General features: G+C 36.3%; 1 long non-coding RNA gene across 1 annotated transcript in view; it reads left to right on the top strand.

Moving 5' to 3' along the window:
- The window catches only part of LOC122802793, a 40301-nt gene extending 19389 nt beyond the window's left edge, over positions 1–20912 (top strand). The window contains exon 3 of the long non-coding RNA XR_006364978.1: positions 19495–20912. This is a non-coding gene — a long non-coding RNA (uncharacterized LOC122802793). The remainder of the gene's footprint in view (positions 1–19494) is intronic.
- The last annotated feature ends 854 nt before the right edge of the window (positions 20913–21766 follow it).

A 21766-nucleotide genomic window follows, 5' to 3' on the forward strand; every position in this document is an offset into this window, starting at 1 on the left:
CTTTCCACAACAAAAAGACATCATCCACAAAACGCACATACCATAACACTTGGTGTATAAAGGGATTTCTTTCAGAGAGAATATGTGTTTGTTCCCAACATACTAATGCTAAATTAGCGTAGCTATTTGCACATGGAGTGCCCATCGCTACTCCAACTTGCTGTAGAAAAAATTGTTCTTCAAAGAAAACAATATTATTCTCCAATATAATTTCTAACAAGCTACATATTAATTGAACTTTATCATTGGTAAAACATCTGTTTACTGTTAAAAAATTCCTGATCATGTCAATGCCCCATGCATTCGGAATACTGGTAAATAATGACTCTATGTCCATTGTAATTAAAGCAAAGTCCTCTTCTTCTGTAAAGCTATCCATCCTGTTGTGTAGTCTTTCAAGAAACATTTTAGTGTCCCTTAATATAGTATGACAGTTCTAAAGTAATCCATGTAGTGTGCCTTCAACAAAAATAGACAGAGGCTCAGTACACCAGCCAGCCCCTGATACTATAGGATGCATCGGTGGTAAAGCTCTGTCTTTATGTATCTTAGGTAGGCCATATATTTTAGGAATAGTTGGATTTAAAACAGTAAAATATTTAAACAATGCTTCATCTATCAAGCCAGTAATAAGTAGGTCAAACATCAAAAATGAAACCTTGTCAATAGTAGCATTCACCATCACTCTAGAAATCAGTCTATAGGTCTCATTGTTAAACAAGAGCTTATACATTTGTTGCAAATAAAGTTGTTTATCTAATAGAACAATGCCTCCACCCTTGTCTGCCTGTTTAATAAATAGAGATTGTAAATTCTTCAATTCTTTTAATGCTCTTTGCTCATTAATAGTAAGGTTACTATAATAATAGTCATTCAGATCATCTTCATATATCTGCCTAAACGAAGTTTCACAAATATCCAGAAATCTCTGTATACTAGGGGGCGTAGCAGGAATAAATGTGCTGGGGTGCCTATACACATTAATAGCGTTGGCATCATTGTTAGGGAACATAACTTTTAATGATAAGTTTCTGCCAAGTAACTTCAAGTCTTTTACCACTTCAGTTAAATTAGCTTTTCTGGCTGGTATAAATGATAGCCCTTTACTTAGTAAATTTAACTGTTCAGGGGTCAAAATAAATGAAGAAATATTTATAACCAAACCTGTGTTTAGGTTCTTCTCCTCTTCGGTGATTGAACCGCCCCTTCTATTGGATTCACATGAAATGGCTGTCCTTTGTATTGTTGGTTCTTCATCCGAGTTCTGTAGGGCAATGGTACCTTCAGTGTGTAGTCGCACTGCTTGGTGGCATCTAAAAAACTGCTATCTGTATTTCCAAGTATCTCGCCATTAGGCCTGGCTATCTTAGTATTGGTAGTAGATGGCATTGCTGCTAACGATGTAGCTGCACAAGTTTTCTTAGGAATAGTTCCAGATTTGGTGACATTACCGTCAGATGGGCTCAATTGATTCGCAACCCTAGTTGCTTCATCGGACAAAGATATAAAACACTCTGTTACTTTTATACTTGTGAGGTCAATTAACTCTCAATTAATGATGTCATACATTTAATCAAAATTTGAAGTTGTATTTATCAAAGATACATTATTTGAACTGCTATAACAAGTCACATAAAAACATGATATAAAAACATAATATAAAAAATCTAGTTTATAAAATGTAAATATAAACTAGATTTTTTATATTATGTTTTTATATCATGTTTTTATGTGACTTGTTATAGCAGTTCAAATAATGTATCTTTGATAAATACAACTTTAAATTTTGATTAAATGTATGACATCATTAATTGAGAGTTAATTGACCTCACAAGTATAAAAGTAACAGAGTGTTTTATATCTTTGTCTGATGAAGCAACTAGGGTTGCGAAAGCGCTCACCTCTCTTTTATACATTTTGTTTGTTTGTTTAAATAAAGACGTTATTGTGTGGTACCCAGTATATTGTTGGTTTCTTTACAGATATATCTTGACCAGAGTGCATAAAATAAAATAAATGACAAAGTGGTATAGCATTTTTACCACCTGCTTCTCTGGTTCCTGGCTGGGGTGTTTCTCTGTGGAGTTTGCATGTCCTTCCTGTTTCCATATTGACTGGGAGCTTCATTTTCCCACCAATTCCCAAAATATGCTACAGGTGAATAGGCAATTGTGGAAATTGCCTTGTGTAAAGGCTGTGTGTATGTCCTATACAGATATACTATACCTAAAATTATTTTCTCTACTTTGTTTCCACAGAGTATTGGAATATCCTCTAGTTCTTCCACAGCCATGACCTGGGTGAACTCTGTATCACAGAATTAATGAGCAAATTCATGAATTATAATAAATATAGAAGAAATTAAATATTATCAAGTGCTTAACAACTCACTAAGTTACAATAAGATTAGGGAAAAAAGAATTCAAAAAATTAAAATCAGTCTGTCCAAGCCAAACTAAAGCAGACAAGAATAAAACAAAGGAAATCTTGCAATAACTTGAAAATGAAAGGGCTTGCAAGCTTCAAACATAAGTCCAGAGCACTGATTTTAATGCACTGTAAAGTCAAACAGTATCACAGTATGCACATCAGAAGGAAAACAAGACAGCCATTACATATCCAGGATATACACCTTTATCAGCCTCAGAGAGTGGACAGTCAGGGAAGATAGTCTGGCCTATAAAACCCATAAGTGCACCCAACAAAATTTAATCTCATTGGCTGAACCTGCAAAACAGTAAAGTGTGCCTAGGTTTATCTGTTGAAAAATACTCAATAAGTGGGTGAGGATACTTGTCAATGATGCTCCCTGAGAGGAAGCAGAGTCCAAAGAAGTGAGTAGCACTCCGACATTTGAGCTGACGAGCACAGGAAATGGGGTTGGGGAGGAGGATAGGTCTTAATGTAAAAAATCTCTTTCTGATAGTGGATGACTGAAAACACTAACAAGACCCTCAACCCCACCCCACCTCAGCCTATAACAGAACCAGTCTAGGGTTGACGGAAGAAGCAGGTAGCACTGGTGATGGACATGAGTCACTGGGTTATGAGAGCTGTAGAATGAAGCACGTGGGAAAAAACAGTAAATAGGTGATTGACAAGTGAAATTCCTACCCAAAAATCATCCACTGAAAATCCTTTAGCCCCACCAATATGAATACAGTGCTATTTTCACAAATGGCAAACGCAACAATATAGCACAAATCCAATCCTAAAGACTGGTCAAACAAAAAGTCACAAAATATGTGAAAGCACAGAAATAAGAACACACTTTTGCAGTACATATGATAATAGTAATTTGTTTTTAGAAAGAACAATAGTAAACCAAATCACTATAGTACCTCATGGATGTCACATACAAAGAATACTAAACATCACTTCCAAAACTTAGCAGTAATGCAAATCCAAGTTACATTCAGAATTAAGGAATTGTCTACAGTGATAAACTAAATCTCAGTCTATATATTTTGTGCTGCATAAGCTATCTGCTAGCACACACACACATACACACACACTCACACACGCGTACACACACACACACACACACACACACACACACACACACACACACACACACACACACACACACACACACACACACACTTACCCTGCTATATTCCAAAGATGCCCAATAACATGGATGCTCCTGACTTTAACTTTTAGTACCTGCCTTTTAGTACCTCAAATATACAACAAAGAAGCCGTAAAGGTAATTTTAATGGGTCTATATCAGATAACCGAACTTTTAATAGTTCAAATCACTAAACATTGAACACTAGTGATCGAACTATTAAAAGTTTGAATACCTAATAAAACTATTTTTTAAACAAACAAAAAAACCTAAAGGCAAGCCCCCTGCACCCCCCACAGTGGGGAGGGGGCTGCACCCATCACACCCTCCACTACTTAGATATACCAACTCCGAGATCGCACTTTAGTGTAATACAGTGCAGAAACGTAAGATTTCCGTTTCCTACACTGTAATGCGATCTCATGAGGGGTTCAGGGGGTCTTGCCCTCTGCTTACACCCTTTAGGTTTTTTTTTTGTTGTTTAAAAAATTGTTTTATTAGGTATTCGAACTTTTAATAGTTTGATCACTAGTGTTCTATGTTTAGTGATTCAAACTATTAAAAGTTCGGTTATCTGATATAGACCCAATTTTAACTTTGTTGTATTATTATATGAAAACCAGATTCTGAAGTGTTTTGCCTGAAAGCATCTTGTTTAGACTCCCTAGGACCATCTATTTTTTTCGTATTTTGTGCACTCTTCTTTGAGAATATGAAATTATCCATTATCTCTCAAATATACCTTCATCATTTGCCCCTCACGACACCTTCATTAGATCTGCATACAGTGGAAAACTACTACCTTGTCTCTGTAGCTTCATTGATTTATAGGGTAATATTAAACATGTAGGACCATTCACAGTCTAGCGAAATAAGCCACTTGAATTGTTATGCATTCCAATATCACTCACCCTCACTGCTTAGAAGGAATACACAGAACAACCCGGGGAAACGTTTTGCCTGCCTATCAAATTATCAAAATTAACTCTGAATGTTTGTTTCACATGTAATGGAGGCTTGTTCCCAAGGTGTGAAATATGCAAAGTTTGGAATCTATGCCTCAAGCAAGTCTTATTATTTGTTGGTGTAGATTGAGACCCTGGTAGGAGTAGTTGGGAAGCCATTACTTCTGTGGAGGCACAGGATGTTGTAGCTCAAGTAGCTCAGATGGTTTTGTGATTTAAGAAATAAAAACAACAGAAACTGGAAAGTAATCAGTAGGTGACTTAATAAAAGGAGAGGGCTGCTACTCTATATGGGTAAATTAACAACCTGAAACCAGTAATCACTTTACTTAAGAATCTCTGAAGTAAAACTGAGGTATATGTTTAGAAAGGTACATGGTGAAAGGAACATTATTTTCAGTCATGGGCCTCATAAGGGACACTTCTACTCTACACTGTGGTTGTGTGGGTAGAAGGACATCCCAAAGGAAATCTGAGTTAATACAGACCAATGTTTTCAATGAACAGTTATGCCAATGGACCACTGTCCTCAGCCTTTGTAGTGTTAGGTTTAGTTGGTACACATAGGTGGTAGGGATAATGTGTGGGGAGCCAAATTTATTAGAGGACAAAGGCTGACGATGAAACAGATAAGCATTATTTATTTATTTGTTTGTTTATTTATTTACAGTTTGTTTACCAGGATAGTCTATTGGGCCACTAAGAGCCCATTTTCAAAGGAGTCCTGGGAGAAAAGCTCCAGACAGTATATATACACAATACAAAGTACTAATTTCACAATAAGCATCACAAAAGGTTTTACATGAATACAGAGTAAATATGAAACTAATAAGAAAATATTAAATACATTTGGAATGGCATTTCACATAAGCATTATAAAAAGATTAAAAAAATATAAAAGATTATAAAAAGATTTATAGGAATACAGAGTAAATATGGAACTAACAAGAATATATCAAATACATTTAAAATAGTAGAAAAAGAAATTATTTTCCCATGGGATAGTTGTTCAGCAATTGGTCAAGATACTCAATAAGAGGTGAGGAGGTAATGCAGAATTGTTTAGTTTTAGGAGAGTGGGGAGGGTATTAAAGAGATTAAGTAGGATGGGAGCAACAGCATTCCCATAGTGAAGTTAGGTGTGAGTGAAGTGAGGTTTTAAAAGAGGGGAGACTGCTGACAGAACAGATAGTAGGTGTTATAGAATTCCAGAGGCGTGCTAGGGAGAAGGACATTAGTTGATTTCCTGTTGGTCGTGCTGGTTTGTGCAATGTAACTATTTTTTGAGAATTAGATCTAAGAACGTGGTCTGGTTCATGCATAGTGAAGTTAGTGGCTAAGGAGGGACAAAGAGAGGGGTTGTAAATCAGTTTGTGTGCTTGGATGAGTTGGGTGAATGTGAGGAAGTTAGGTAGCTCAAGTCAGTTTAGTTGATGAAGGGAATTGCAGTGGTGGAAACTAGCTCTGTGACTGGAAGCAAATTTTGATATATTGTTCTAACAGGAGGATAGTTTAGTTTTGAGAGAGGAGTGCAGGTTAGAGGGGATAGATGCACCATATAGGAGGGATGGGATGATATAAGTATTTGCTAGTGTAAGCCTGGTGGAGGGAGAGATGCAATGATTATGATGGTAAAGCATACCAAGATTTTGATGTTTTTTTTGTTATATTTGCCTGTATGTGTTTGTCGAATTTTAGTTGATTGTCAATGATTAGTCCTAGTAGTTTGGAGTCGTAGACTATTTCTAGGGGAGTGTTGTTTTTGCTAGTGCCTACAAATGAGTGTATATCAAGGGAGGGGGTTTTGGTGGGGGTGAATAGAATTAGCTTGGTTTTAGTTGCATTTAGTGCTAGATGGTTGTGAAGCATCCACTGCTCTGTTGAAGAGAAAGCACTTTGGATTAGTTTGTTAAGAGTGGAGATGGAAGGGAAGGAGCAGATGGTGGAGTCATAGGCATATTGGATGAGGTTGGCGTTAGGGATGGCATGGTAGAAGTCATTAATGAAAATGTTGAATAGTAAGGGGCCCAGAATGGAGCCTTGGGGGACTCCTATGGGAGTATTAAAGAAAGGTGGAATAGCCTTGGTCCATTTAACTGGTTGCTGCCTGTTAGTAAGATAGCTAGAGAACCACTTGGTACAAGAGGGGGATAGGTTTAGTGTGGAAAGTCTGTTTAGAAGTAGGTTGTTGGAGATGGTGTCAAACGCCTTGGAGAGGTTGAGGAGGAGGAGGATGGACATGAAGTGGCCAGAATCATGGGTTTTGTTAATGGTTTTTGGAAAGGAGAGGTGTGCAGTGGAGGTGCTATGGCCAGGTCTGAATCTGTGCTGGGTGGGAGTGAAAAGCTGGTTGTTAGTGAGCTAAAGTAAGAGTTGTTGGTGGATACACTTTTCAAGGAGTTTAGATATAGGGGATAGGATAGCGATAGGGTGAAAGTTTGGAATGTCATTATTATTTCCACCTTTATGGAGAGGAATAATAAAGGCTTTCTTCCATAACTGGGGGACGTGGCATTCTGAGATTGACTGATTGATAAGTATGCTGATGGGGAGAGCATTACTTTTAGTAAATGGGAAAGAATTTTAACTGGGTCATTGGTACCAGGTTTTGCTGGATAGGAGGTGGTTGGGGAGAAGGATTAGTGGGTGAGGAAGGGGTTGATGTAGGCTGAGGAGTCATCGGTGAGTTGGTAAAGGATGAGGTTAGCTTATTTATGGACTCTATGAAGAAAGTTAAATTGTGTGGCTAAGTCAAAATTAGCAATTTGTTTTTCTTATGGTATCAGTAATCTAAGGCAGTAAATGTTCTCAATGCTATCTGTGTAATGCTGTTGGCATAACAGATGAATATTACTATTAATGGTTTAAATAAAAAGAAATATAAGACACCTAATAAATGTGTATTCATAGGTTTGTAAGTTCATATGTGTATATGTGAATATTATCCTGAGATGGTTGCACATTACTAAATGCAGTGCTAAGAAATATTTATTAATACTATCTGTCTAATAAATCTTGTTGTAATTCAGCTGGTGTGATTTTTGGGGAGGGAAGAACAGGACAATATCTACTTTTCAATGCCTTTTTTGTTATAATCATTTTTGGTAGCCAGTGTGCCCAGAAGTAAGCTATTTACTAATACGACATGCTGTTAGTGAGTGACAGATCTCCACCTCTCCAGTTACATATACTTTTCTGTATCTGTACAGCAAGGAGTAATGGCCATTCTCTTTTTATTTAGATGCACAGGCTCATTTGCATTTTTGGTTGCCTCAGATACCATTGAGTTAAGATTTATATGATGAAGTAGGCACAAGTTAGATTCTAAACGTTTAACATTTGGGACTCAGTTGAAATTTCATAATGCAATATAGGTTCATATGTTCATATTAGGCTATTTTCTAGTGGACCATTACAGCCAGGCTAAGTATCCCACCCAGTTACCAGGACTTGAATGAATGCCAGAACTTGGCCTAGTTTTGGTTTCTTTCTATAAGGGCTAGTGGAGCCACAACAGGGGTGCAATTACAATTACTCATCCAATTATCCAGGTTATGTTTAAAAAGGGTCATGGAGATATTCTGTTTCACCTCTAAAGTGAGCCTATTCCATAAATGAGATGCTCTGTGAAAGATATCTGTCTCAAGACATATCATATTTATGTTTCTGTGGGGGTTTAAATCTGTTGTTTGGGTGTTCAGGCTGGTATTAGTTTTGTGATTGTGCAGGAGGTTACAAAGGACCAGTGTATTTAAAAAATGTTCTAAGATTGACATTAACCTCAGTCAATAATTTTATCAAGGATGCTAAAGATTTTATTTCTCAGTTATATTTGTGGCAATCACACTTAAAGAAGGAACTTGATCATGTAGGTTCTGAAGACTTTATGTTTATGACTTTAGATGAAAATGGTTCATTTACTGTCATTCCAAACGAATATGGAGTACAAGCTGTCAATCAACATTTGGGAATCACACAGTGAATAGTCTAGCTTGGCTAGATTTTTCTTTTACTTTTTACTGATTGTTTTTTTCTGTGTGATCTTGGTACTCATTGTTTTAGCTTGTTAGTTGGGATATTTTAAAGTCACCCTAATGGTTATGGACTTATGTTGGGTAAGACAACCGTGTGTTTCCAAATGTTAGCCCGACATTCCATTTATGCTGTGCTGACAAAGCCATAAGAAGGCCAAAACACGTGTTCACAGCTAGTAGGGTTTGGCTTTATTGGCCTGAATTTGTCCATAACAGACTTAAAAAGGAAAATGTCATGGACATTCAGAACTGCCATTTAGCTGAAACACCTGATGTCCTTAAGGGGTCATTTGCATGTATCCCATGTTGCCTCTAATGCAAGAGGTTTCAAGGAATCACAGAGGGAAAATCTAGCTTGGTTAGATTTTTCTTTTACTTTTTACTGATTGTTTTTTCTGTGTGACCTTGGTACTCATTATTTATGTAAGTCCACCGCTAAATCCAGCCATGAAATAGAATCTATATGTTTGGTGTTGGACCTAGTTTAGTGCAATAATGTATTTTTATTTAAAGAACAGTATTTCCATCAAGTCAAGGGAGTTGCAATGGATACATCAGTAGCTAATACATACACTAACATGGGAAGAAAAATATATTTTCAGCATTGTAAGCATATATTTTAGAAAAGTTAAGTTTTATAAAAGCTTTGTTGATGTTATATTTCTTGTGTGGCATTGCAGTTTAGAAATCGTACAAGACCTTTTTGTATATTTGAACTCTAGTACCACTTTTTTACATTGTAAACCTGTTTTTTTCTAGTATTAGTATACTTTTTTAATATTAATATTTTTATACGAGGTGGTAAAATAGATACTAAAATTTATAGAAAAGATGTGCAAACATCACGATATCTACATAGTAAAAGTATGCATGCTGGTCATATATATATATATATATATATATATATATATATATATATATATATATATATATATATATATATATATATATATATATATATATATATATATAGTGGTATTGTTCGTAGTCAATTTTTTAGAGCTAGTAGGTTGAATACCACTAAGGATGATTGTCTTATATAGAATAATGAAATGTAGTCTAAATTTCCTGATAGAGGTTATAATTTGGATCTTTTAAATAATAACAGAAAAAAAAATCTTGGATGAAAGAAATGTTATGGCTAGACCATACTTTTCTGAAGAACAAATTAATAATCGACAAATAGGTAGCGTTCTCGTCTCACAGTAAGACATTGTCCTGTTTGATTCTCAGCTAAAGCGTCTTCTGTGTGGAGACATGCGTGAATGGGCGTACCTTCGTTGAAGGTTATGCATCAGGGCTGGCAACTCGGCACGTAAAAATCTACTGCCAATCATTAATGGACTGGAGTTCCACTGTGGCGACCCCTAACCGGGAAAAGCCGAAAGACACAACAAGGTCCACTATTAAACTCTAAACCTAGCCTAAGTTATTGTATTAAATATTATACACACACTAGCAAGATAAAATATATAATTAGAGAAAATTGGTCTATTTTGTGTTCCTCTGATATGGTTAAGGAAATTGTAGGACAACAACCAAATTTTGTATATAGAAAAGAAAAGAACTTGAGACAGCAATTTTGTTTTAAGGATCTAAACATACAACCTAAGGTGAATGTAGTAGCTAAGTGCACTGTTCCATGTTATGTAGATAAACCAGCTCAGATATACCACCAAAGCGATTAACTTTCCTGCAACTCCAACCACAAATAACAGTACAAAAAATATCAGCATGCAGGTAAAGAAGAAAGCTGTATAACTCCAAACTCCAAAGCTCTCCACAAAGAATTTCTTCTCCACGAAAATAATGCTCCAGTAGATAATGCTTCAGTAAAAATATATTAAGTTCTTTATTTAAATGCTAGCACAGTAAGCGCTTTCACCTTCTCGGCTTTATCAAACTACAATGTTTGTTTTTTCCTAATGTGGAAGGTATAGTGAGGTGCCAGAATTATTTAAGGAAGAATAGTGATTTTGATGATAATTTCATAGAAATATTGACTCTATTCATAGAAATAGTACTTGAAAATAATATTTTTCTTTTTGGAGAAGAATTGTACATACAGAAAGATGGCGTAGCTATGGGCACTTCCTGTGCCAATAGCTCACAAAAAATGATGGCAGATTGGGAACAAGAAGTTTTATTCCAGATGGATATATTTAGGAATAATGTTGAGTATTATAGGCGTTTTGTGGATGATCTCTTCCTTATTTGGAAGGGAGATGAGTCCTCTCTGTTACAGTTTGGAGAAAAAATTAATAGTGTTACGAGTTACCTTAAGTTTACTATGAATTATTCCAGGATAGAACTCCCTTTTTTAGATGTGAAGATTACTAGAATGACTAATGGACTTTTGAATACTTCTATATACAGGAAACCCTGTTTTAGGAATAACTTATTACATAGGCGTTCCATGCACCCACGATATGTATTTGACAATATTGTGAAAGGGCAGACATTGAGAGCCTCCAGATTGAATCCATGTACACAGAAGTACTCGTCAGAGATATCTGATTTAAGGGATAGGTTACTGGAGAGAGGGTATAAGCTTACTGATATAAATAAGCATATGGAAGAAGTGGAGATATGTAGAGATGGGGTAGGAAAACCCTATTTTTCTGAATGGGATAGTCATATGAGGTTGAACCAGAAAGCTACACAAGGAGCGCTCAGAATGCCACTTTATTTTACAAGGGATGTTGGTAAGATAACTGACATCATTAAACAACATTGGCAAGTTTTGAGTCTAGATGATGACTTATATGAAGTAGCAGGAGAGGTTCCCAAGTTCACTTTTAAGAACAAACAGAACCTGAAAAGGAAACTATGTAATAAGCCATTGGTTCAAAGATCAATAACCAATAGGGATGGGAGAAATACGGTTGCCTGTAGCAAATGTAATCAATGTATGTACATAGACAATAGAATAAGTTTCCAACATCCAATTACACAGGCTGAATATATCTTTAGGACTGATACAACCTGTACAAGCACCAATATTATATATCTTGCCTGTGCTGGCTTCTGTAGACAGCTCAGGGATATTCATTAGGACAGGTGCTGAAAACAATGCGCTAGCAAAGCATATTAGACAAATGGGAGCGGATCATGATTTTAGTTTCAGTGTGATACAAGAAATAAAACCTAGCATGAGAGGAGGGGATATGGACACATATCTGTTAGAGTGTGAACTCAAATGGATTATCAGACTAAGAGCTGATAAATCCCCTGGTATGAATGATAGGATTCAAATGAAGCCTATACTCAAAAACAAAAGAATTTATAGGCCTTAAAGTACGTGATAATATGTTTTTATGTGTTTTAATAAATTGTTATTTTAATAGTTAAAGTTTTAAGATTTTTAAATGTATTAAGTAGTTATTTGAAATAGTTGTGATGCTGTATGACAAGGTAGTTATACGGGCCAATGAAGTGTGAATGAACTGTATTTAAATACCTCCTCTTATAATGGCACATTGTAGTTTGATAAAGCCGAGAAGGTGAAAGCGCTTACTGTGCTAGCATTTAAATAAAGAACTTAATATATTTTTACTGAAGCATTATCTACTGGAGCATTATTTTCGTGGAGAAGAAATTCTTTGTGGAGAGCTTTGGAGTTTGGAGTTATACAGCTTTCTTCTTTACCTGCATGCTGATATTTTTTGTACTGTTCCATGTTATGCTTGACAATTTTGCAAATATATCAATAAAAGCAATGATTTTAAACATCCAGTTACAAAAAAAAATATTTTGTTTGCAAAGCTTTGCTGCATGTAAAACTAAAAATGCTATTTATTTGGCAACCTGTTAAAAGTGGTGTATAAATAAATGACTGAGTTCTATATTTGTTGAAAACATTGAAGAATAGCTGTCCCGAAAGTTTGCTGAATAAAATTTCTTACATTCTTTTACACAGATCCTTTTGTGAGTTCCTTTGGTGTTTTATCTTAGTTGTTTTTGGAATTCTTTTGCTAGCTAGTGACCAGTTTTATTTGTGTCTCTTGAACCGAGTCATATGCCTAGCCAAGTGCATAGCAAAGTGGACATTATATTATATTACATTAAACAATGATAGGTCATTATTATTAAAAAATGAGCACACTAATTAGACAGCTCAACCAGAGTGCCCATTGTAAATTGAGCATATAAAAATACAAAAAATACTGGCCACTGAAGTACCATTGAGCGGCCAGACTTTTTTCTATTGACATACAGCTTACTTCTCTACTGTACAGATTTTCACAGAATGTCTAGATTTTTGTCTCATACTTTTGGTCTGTTTCTCATAAAATGTATGGTTTTCTGACAAATCGGTGAGTGCTGAAGTCACTAAATAATGACATGCATTTCAGTTTCAGACTTCATATCCTTCAGACAATGAATGCTAACACAAATCTTATTATTTTAGCAGCTTTTCAACTTTCTAAGAGCAATATTTACAATCTAACCCATTTTTGGGGCATTTGTCCCCATTATTTAAGGCTTTGTCCACATTTCTTGAGCTAAGAGGTTGAGAGCTCTGTATAGAAGGGAGACCAAATACAAGAAAAATCAGGTATGTTCTGCTAAACTAAAGAAACATACATGATTTTCCATGTATTTCTGCCCTGTTTTGGCAGACTCTCATATCTCTGAACTGTTTAGATTGCAATTTAATAGTTTAATAAAAAGAAAAGAAAAGCAACAGAGATTCTTTTGTCCCTGTTGCTTCTATTGAATAGCACTGATGCAGTGTGCAGGGGTAATAGTATAAAAAAGGCAACACATATAAGCACAAGCTAGACCCTTCTGCATATCATGTAAGCCATTTAGAGTGTTTATGACGGCTCTGAGTTTGCAGTCATTAGCAAACATTATCAGCCATAGACCTTTAATATCAGTTTAGCAGATACTAAAGATATCTGGTCTAATCCTGGGAGGGCATCACAGGTAAACCAACCTCGCCAGCAATACTAACAGACTGAGTTCTGTCAATGAGCCAGTTTGCTTACCAGTTTTTAACACAGTGTTTTACATTTAGCTAGATTATCTTATCAATGATGGCCAAGTGTGGATGACGTTGAAGGCTTTGCCCAAATCCAGGTATACCCTATGAACTAATTTACCTCAATCTAATGCCTTGATGACTTTTTCAAAAATATCCACCAGATTCAGTAGACAGGATCTTTCTTTAACAAACCCATACTCTGGAACAAACTACCTATCTATATCAAACAAAGCTCCTCATTAGCACAATTCAAGAAAAATCTTGATGATTGGATGGGAAATAGGAAATTCACCCCGGGGATCACTTCTGTGGCTTTGCTTATCAGGGACCCAGGAAAATAATTTTCTTGGGTGGCGAAAGCCAGGGTACTATTTGGCTAGGCTTATATAGGCTCTAAGGCTAATAGCCTAGTACCTACCTATGAACCAACCTAGTTTGGATCTAGGTTTTGAAGATAGCCTATATCCTTGTTTATGAGGTTCATAATGATGTGCTCTATTGCCTTACATGTAAGGCAAGTGAGGCTGATAGGTATATAGTTGCCTGCATTAGTCACAGATCCCCCTTTGTTGATTGGAATGATAACATCGGTTTTCCATAACTCTGGCATGAATCCAGTGGAGAGGTTGAAACTGAATAGATGTAATAAGGAATCAACTAGGCAGTGCTTACTGCTAATAAGAAGACAACCTGGCACATTGTCAGGGCCCACTGAAATAGATTTTCTAGCCTTGGAGAGAGCAATTAAAACTTATTCAGGGTAACTTGTTAGAACAAAGTAGACACGCCAATATACTGTGAGCAAATTGGGGGAGACAGAAGGGTAAAAAATGAGTCAAATTTGTCCACTAATATTTTGGAAATGTCCTCAGGGGATGTGCCTTAGCTCAGTGCATTAATGGTTATTATTTCTTAGGTTCTTGACAAAACTGAAGAAAGTTTTGTTGTCATTCTTAGCATGGGTGGTGATTTGTAATTTGTACTTGCTCTTGGAGTATTTGATTGTGTCTCTAAGTTCTTTTTTGATTATTTTGAGATCCTACCTAGCTGGCAGAGTATTAAGTTTGCTTTTATTGGTTAGGAGTTTCTGTTTCCTATTGTATAATTTGTTGATACTATGGTCCAACCAGGTGAGTTTGTGCATAAAGTTGGCACTATATTTATATCTTTTGCTGACCAAGGCCTCAGTGCTATCTTAGAGGTGGGTATAAAATTTATTTCTGAAAATTCCAGTGTGTGATGTATAGTCATCTAGGTGAAGAGGGTGTTTGAATTTCATCAGGTTATCATTTAGCTGGAGTAGATTTGATTAGGTTAAATTAGCCAATGAAGCTGGAGGGGTTTTGAAGTAACTTGTGTCTCACACCATAAGTAAATATCACTGCTCGATGGTCATATCTGACCAGTGATATGGAGGAATATTTTTGTGAGAGACATTTATAATATTTTAGAGACCCTCAATGGGAGTTGGACCAGTTTGTCCAAGGAGTTGGCATTAATTAAATTCAAGAATCACTGTACATACCTGTTTTGTGGCAGTGTGGGTTCACAAGTCGATGGTGGAATAGTTGGATTGTTCCAAGAGCAGAGTCATAAAGCAAGAAGCAGTTTTCTTTTCTGCTGAAACAGGATTGTTATCTGCTTATTATTTCTATAGACATTTTATTTTAATTTGAATTAGCATTGTGATAAAACTTGGCAAACCACATACTTTTTTATCTACTACACACATGCATGTTCTGATTTGTACCATCTTCACTGACTACTGCAATCTGAACTAAACTTTTCTTGACATATTAGGGGGCCCTCATAAAGCCAATATTATTCTACCATATTATTGGTTTTTTTTTTTTTTTTTTGAGGTGGTAAAAGCAATTTTCCAGTAAAGTCATGTGAACATCCACAATTTCTTTTTTCTGGATTTCTGGCTTTTACCTGTTACTGAGCCATCATTAGAATGCCCACATAACAGGCCTCCATGATGGAATAGGAATAGTCACATGTTAGGCTCCAAATCAGCACAATCTCACATTAAGTAATGCCTGTTTTACTCATCCTTGATTATGCCTCATATTTTTAATCTTCTTTTACAGCTTGTGGATACTGGATGCTCTTAAGCTTGTCCCTTATCCCTAATGCTCTAGTTCTCCGATACTTCCCAACTCGTCTAATCCCCAAGTTTCTTCAGAAAGCATCTCGACTGAAGAGCACAGTCATCCTCATTCCACCTTATTGGCCTCATCAGATTTGGTTCCCCTTTCTTTGCCCTTATCTAGTTTGCCCACCATAGATTCAGGATCCAATTCCAGACCCCTGTCTCACCCGACAGGCATGATTCACCGAGACATTTCAGGCCTGGTTTCTCCACTTCCACTGATAGCCAGATAACCAAGGCTCTCCTCCCCTGTACATCACATTGTTTTGTCTTGCCATAAAGATGCCAGTAGGAAACTTTACAGAAGCAAATGGAAAAGATTTGCTTTTGAGGCTCAACAAAGATCTATTGATCCTTTTTCAGCACCGGTACCTAAAGTTCTTGTGTTTTAGCTACAATCTTTAATGAAGAGGCTAGCTCCTCGACTGATAAAGTACAACTAGCTGCCATTTCTAATTTCCATGTAGGAGGAAATAACTCTTGCTTAGCTTGTTGAAAACTTTGTAAGGCGTTTGTAAGAGGAACCTTTCTTATTAGACCCCCTTTTAAGGATCCAGCTCTGCCATGGGATCTGAAATTAGTATTACAAGCTTTGACTCAATCTCCATTTGAACCATCAGCAAAGTGTATACTAAATTTTTTTACTTGAAAAACTATACTTTTAGTAGTTAAAATCTCTGCTTGAAGAGTCTTGGAACTTCAAGTCCTATCCTCTAAGCCTCCTTATTTAATTTTCTAATAAAATAGAGTTACATTACGAACCACCCCATCCTTCCTTTCGAAGGTGGTGTCAGAATCCAACATCAGTTAATCTATTAATCTTCCAGTTTTCTTTCCAAATTTCATTAACAGACAAGAATGCATGTTACATTTGTTGGAAGTTCACAGACAGTGACATTTCTATTTGCATAGAACAAAAAGATCTGAAAAAAAACAGACCGATTATTTGTTTCCTTTGTGGAATCAAAATGGGGCAAACTGGTTACCAAAGAATTTTAGCCAAATGGTTAACTGATTGTATTTCATTTGTCTACAGCAAATTGGCATTGTCTTTGTCAAATCCTTTAAGATCCCATTCAACCAGATCTATGGAAACTTCATCAGTATTCTTATCCAGGTCTTAGGGATGATATCTGTGCAGCTACAACTTGGGATAATCCTCATACCTTTATTACTCATTACAAATTGGATCTGGTCTTGAGGGGAAAAGCAGCCTTTGGCTCAGCAGTGCTGAGGAATATCTTTCCTTAGAGTCCTCCTGTGATTCAGATAGCTGGGGACTCAGTCCCACTTGTTGAGGAATTAATGAAAATTGACATCAGACAAGGAAGTTATGTACTCACCATAATGTGCCATCTGTGTCGTCCATTTTTATTCTTCCTAAACTCCCCTCCCTTCAACCCTCTACCTTTTGATTTTATGACTTATGGAAAAAGAACAAGATAATAAGAGAACAATGCTCCTGCATTTGAGCTCCAGGTATTAGTTTCTCATCTCAGTATTGTTTCTAATTATCTATGAAGCTAAAAGGCCAGCAAACAAAATTTGAAGTATGGTTGGGGACTACAGCATTATGGGTAAGAGATTAACTTGAGAGTTTCCAGTATCCACGGGCTGTAAAAAGTGGCTGAGTCAGATTTGAGGAATGGATTGGTCCCCAGCTACATTGATCTTGTGTAGCCCTCATGGAAGGATATTCTGGAGTAACATCAAACCAAAGGCAGCTCTGTTTCTAGAAATAATATCCAGTTTATAATGAGTAACAAAGGTATGAGTATAGACCATGTAGTTGTAGCGCAAATATCATCAATAGATGTTCTTGACCAAAAAGCAGATGAAGCAGCCATGGATCTAGTTGAGCAAGCCTTTGGAGATTTTGGTAAGGTCATGCCTTGCTGAGAATAAATCCAAGAAATACAGTCTGTATCCATTTGGCTATAGTGACTTTAGAGACTGGCCATCCCACCCTTTCTGGTGAAAAAGAGAGTGGATTTGACTTTCTAATTTGTTTTGTTCTGTGAAGATAAAAACATAACTGTTTCTGTACATCAAGGGGATGCAGCATGTATTCTTCTTTATTCATAAAATTTCCAACCAGCTTGCTATAAATTACACCGCAAATGAAGCACTGAAGCAAAAGCTTCTGTTCTGATAGCAAAAGCAGTATTCCATTTCTGTATGGGCATTCAGAAATGCCGGTATGGATATGAATGATTGTATTTTACTAAAGACTAATTTGCATCTGGCAGATATGTCCCCTGACACCTTGAACCCTGGACAGCTGTCATCTTTGCCCTATCCTAGCTATGCTTTTGCCCAAGAGGATATTGTCACTTTATTCAGATATGCTTCGTGCTTGGTCGGTGTCATAAAGAAGTACAGTAGTTGATTACTATGTGGTACTGGCTTTTGTTTGCTGTATGAATGAATGTGGAGGAGTTCTACATCATTGTCCTATATTACAAGGAGTGTGAAAGTGAAATGGTATCTTAGATAATTCGGCCATGGGTGTAAAAGTGTGGTAGGCATTAAAACCCTGTACTGCAAAGGCACTTCCACTGTTCTGAAACCATGTTTCAGTAACAATGCATATATCAACATTTTCAAGGGTTAGGCATGCCTGTAAGGAGTGCAACATTTTGTTTAGGTTTCTAGCACTGAGTAGTATTACTTTCATATCTTTTTGATTGTGGTTGGCTATGTGGGTAATTTGAGAAGACTAACCTTGCCAACTAAAGGCACTGAGAGAAGGAAAAATATTACCTATTATACAAAAAACACGAGAAGAGAGATGCAGACCATCCTTTGCAAAGCAAGTGAGGTTGTCAACCATTTCATCCCAAGCTGATAAATATTGGCTCCGCCTAGAATTACATCATTAGTTAAGCCTATAATTAAAACTAGGTATCTTTGTTTGCATTGCAGCAACATTGTTGGAGATGGGATACTACTCAGTACTAGTTTCACTCGCTTTCCAGATGCCTAATCAGAGATCTCCATCATGTAACTTTCATATGACCCAAGGAGATACATCTCAAGTCATTCACTGTCATGTGTGCAAAATCAGGCTGCACATTTATCTGGGATGATGGGACTTGAGGGTTTTAGTGACACTGCATTTTCTATCACTTGAGAGCCAGATAATCATTACCCTGTCTTTGCTCAGCCTGGTGAGTGGAGCATCAGTGTGTTTAACTGTCAAGACACCTAGATCCTGGATGTTACCAGATGAACTAGTTTAATCTTGCTGTCGTAACAGTTTCTGACTGCTAGTTATATGACCTTTGTTAGTGTCTGTATTTGCTATAGTGTCAGAGTGAGCTGTATGATGGATATGAGCTCTTTTGTTTAACACTGATGTGTTCTATTTAAATCGTGGACCCGAGTGAATATCATTACTTTTCCTTTCAGCAGGCATTAACTCAAGGCATATAAGATTAATGGAATGGCTTAACAGTTGTATGAGGGATCACTAGCTGCTGAATTTGCCTTCTTTTGCTTATTGCATGATGTGGTTGAGCTTATGCTAGTTCATCGCCATGTTATATATGCTCACTGTCTTGTCTGAGCATGAAATGACTCTACATGAAGTATAGAATCCAAATTGAATAGTATGCATGCCTTTTAAATTAACAAAAGTGAATTCTGTTGAATATGTACTGTAATAATTGTTTCAGTAACTGTTTTGAACATTTCTAGGTGTTATCTGTTGCTAAAACAATGCACTGACATTATTTTATTGCTAAAACAATGCACTGACCTTATTTATTACTGCACAGGGGGTCTGTATTTCTTCAGTGGAGAAAAGGAGTTCCAGTATGATGTCAGTCGAAAGCGTGTTCTTCACACTTCAAAAGCAAACCACTGGCTTGGATGTTAAGGATTAGTGTCACTTGCCTATCAAGTTCAGCAAAATCACTGTTAGGACTACAGACTGGCATTTTGACATAATTCTCACAAATTTGAGTAGTCAAATAATTTTAAAACAATTATTTGTTATTTTAGTATAGACTGTTTATACTATAGCATGCCTCAGCTACTGCAGATGTCTGAATTACAGCTTATTCAAAAAAGGCATAAAATGCAGTTATTTTATTTTTAAAAGTGTGCTAGTTTTGTGTAATAACATTATCATTAGTTTATTTCTGATTAGTACTTTGCATTTATATGTAAATTTGCAGCTTTCTACACTAATGTAAACAATTGTTCTTAATATTTAGTTTTAGTCTGTGGTATTTATACCAATAGTTCACTCTGTTAACAATTAATGCCAATAAAATAACAGTCTGCATTATAAGACAATGCAAGAAATGATGCATATGGATTACAGGACTTTAACTTTAAATGGATAGTGATGTTTATGGATTCTGCCTTCAGCACACAACTTGATACTGGTGTAGCCTTGATAAGGGACATAGTATATGACAGGAGAACTGCTAATTTATTCAATGTCCATTTGAGTGATATGAACAGACTGACTGGAACTTTAACCAAAGCTGATTATATCCAGTTTAAAGTAACTCAAAGTAATATATATGGAGCACAATGACTACCATGGAGTTGGAGGGAGGGAGCTTCCCTATTGGTGTTTGTTCTCACTAACAATCACTGTCACCAGTATTTTTATTATGGTCATAATGGTAGCAGTGATTACTCTGTTTTTAAGATTTATCACTTATCTGAGATTGTGCAGCTGTGAATTTAGTTTAGATAAGTAATTTGGCAAGGGTAAAGCATCCAAAAATTATTTTAGGTACTTTTAGGGGGTTACAGTCTCAGCCAGTTACTTTTGCCTAGATGGAGTATCAACTACTAATTATCTGGGGACATGCAGAAGAGGTAGTGGGAAAAGACTCAGCCCCTTTTCTAAAATAGCATATTTTGAGTTGCCTTAATCTCAGATTAATGATAGGCTGATTTTTTTGTTATTAAAGTTTCTTTCTGCATGCTAGTCTTAACAGAGCAGGCCTTGATATATTGTTGGCTTGCTAATAAATGGAATTTCTTGAAATGCAACACTGCATTAACATATTATGAAAGATACAGAAAAATAAAACCACTATGAGACAGCAAACATGGTTGAGGGAATCCAAATAAATACATATATTTTCTGGATTTCTTATTTATGGAATTGAGACAATTTAATTCTTGCAGTACATGGATTTGTTCTTGCTGATATTATTAAAGATGATTTTATTTTGCGGCATCTGCATTTCCTGACATTGCTGTCTATTAAAATAGCAAAGTATTTATTATTACTGTGTGATGAGACTACTATGTGCCTTTGTACTTATAAAGCAATGAAGAGGTGAATACGCTGAATTAGGCCTACCTGAATGTGAATTGTGATAGATGAAAACTACAATTCATAGGATTATAGGAGGTTGCTAGGCTATCAACCAGGAGGTCATTTCAAGCCTAGCTGTTTCCTCCTAATGTAATACCATAGCTACTCTAGTCAGTAACCAGGATTGTATTTAGTAATGACTGCCTATGTCCAGTGGCGGCTGGTGACTTCAAATCAAAAGGGGGCTGCTGGAGACAGCTGAATGGGTGGGGTCAATTGGAAGGGGTGTGGCCAACTAGAAAGAGGAGGAGCTATGCTCAAAACCACAAAAACTAAATATACTGCTCTGGGTGCCAAACCGTCATTATGAGAGTCCAATCAAGACAAAATGAAGTGTAGAAGAATAAAAATATTTCAATGCATTGGCTGCATGACAGCTTCATATCTAGATGGAAACAAAAAATGTTGTGAGGCATGAAAAAATAAATTACCTTTTTTTAAATACATTAATGGAATGCCAGCCAAAATCAAGTATAAGGAAAACAAGCAGCACTCAACTCAAACCACTTCTTGCACTGCAGTTCTAATTATAATTTATATTCAGCTTTATTAAAGTACCAAGTAACATGCTGAAAGTAGAAGTCTCTGATGCCCCCACTTGTAAAAATGTTCCTTATCCAAAAAAAGACCTGCTGCCTGACATCTACTTGTTTCATGGGGAAACATGATCAAAGTAAAAAATGAAAAGCAAACAAGAAATAAGC

This window comes from Protopterus annectens, chromosome 5.part0 (genome assembly GCF_019279795.1).
Source record: "Protopterus annectens isolate FY-2018-M chromosome 5.part0, PAN1.0, whole genome shotgun sequence".
Lineage (NCBI taxonomy): Eukaryota > Metazoa > Chordata > Ceratodontiformes > Protopteridae > Protopterus > Protopterus annectens.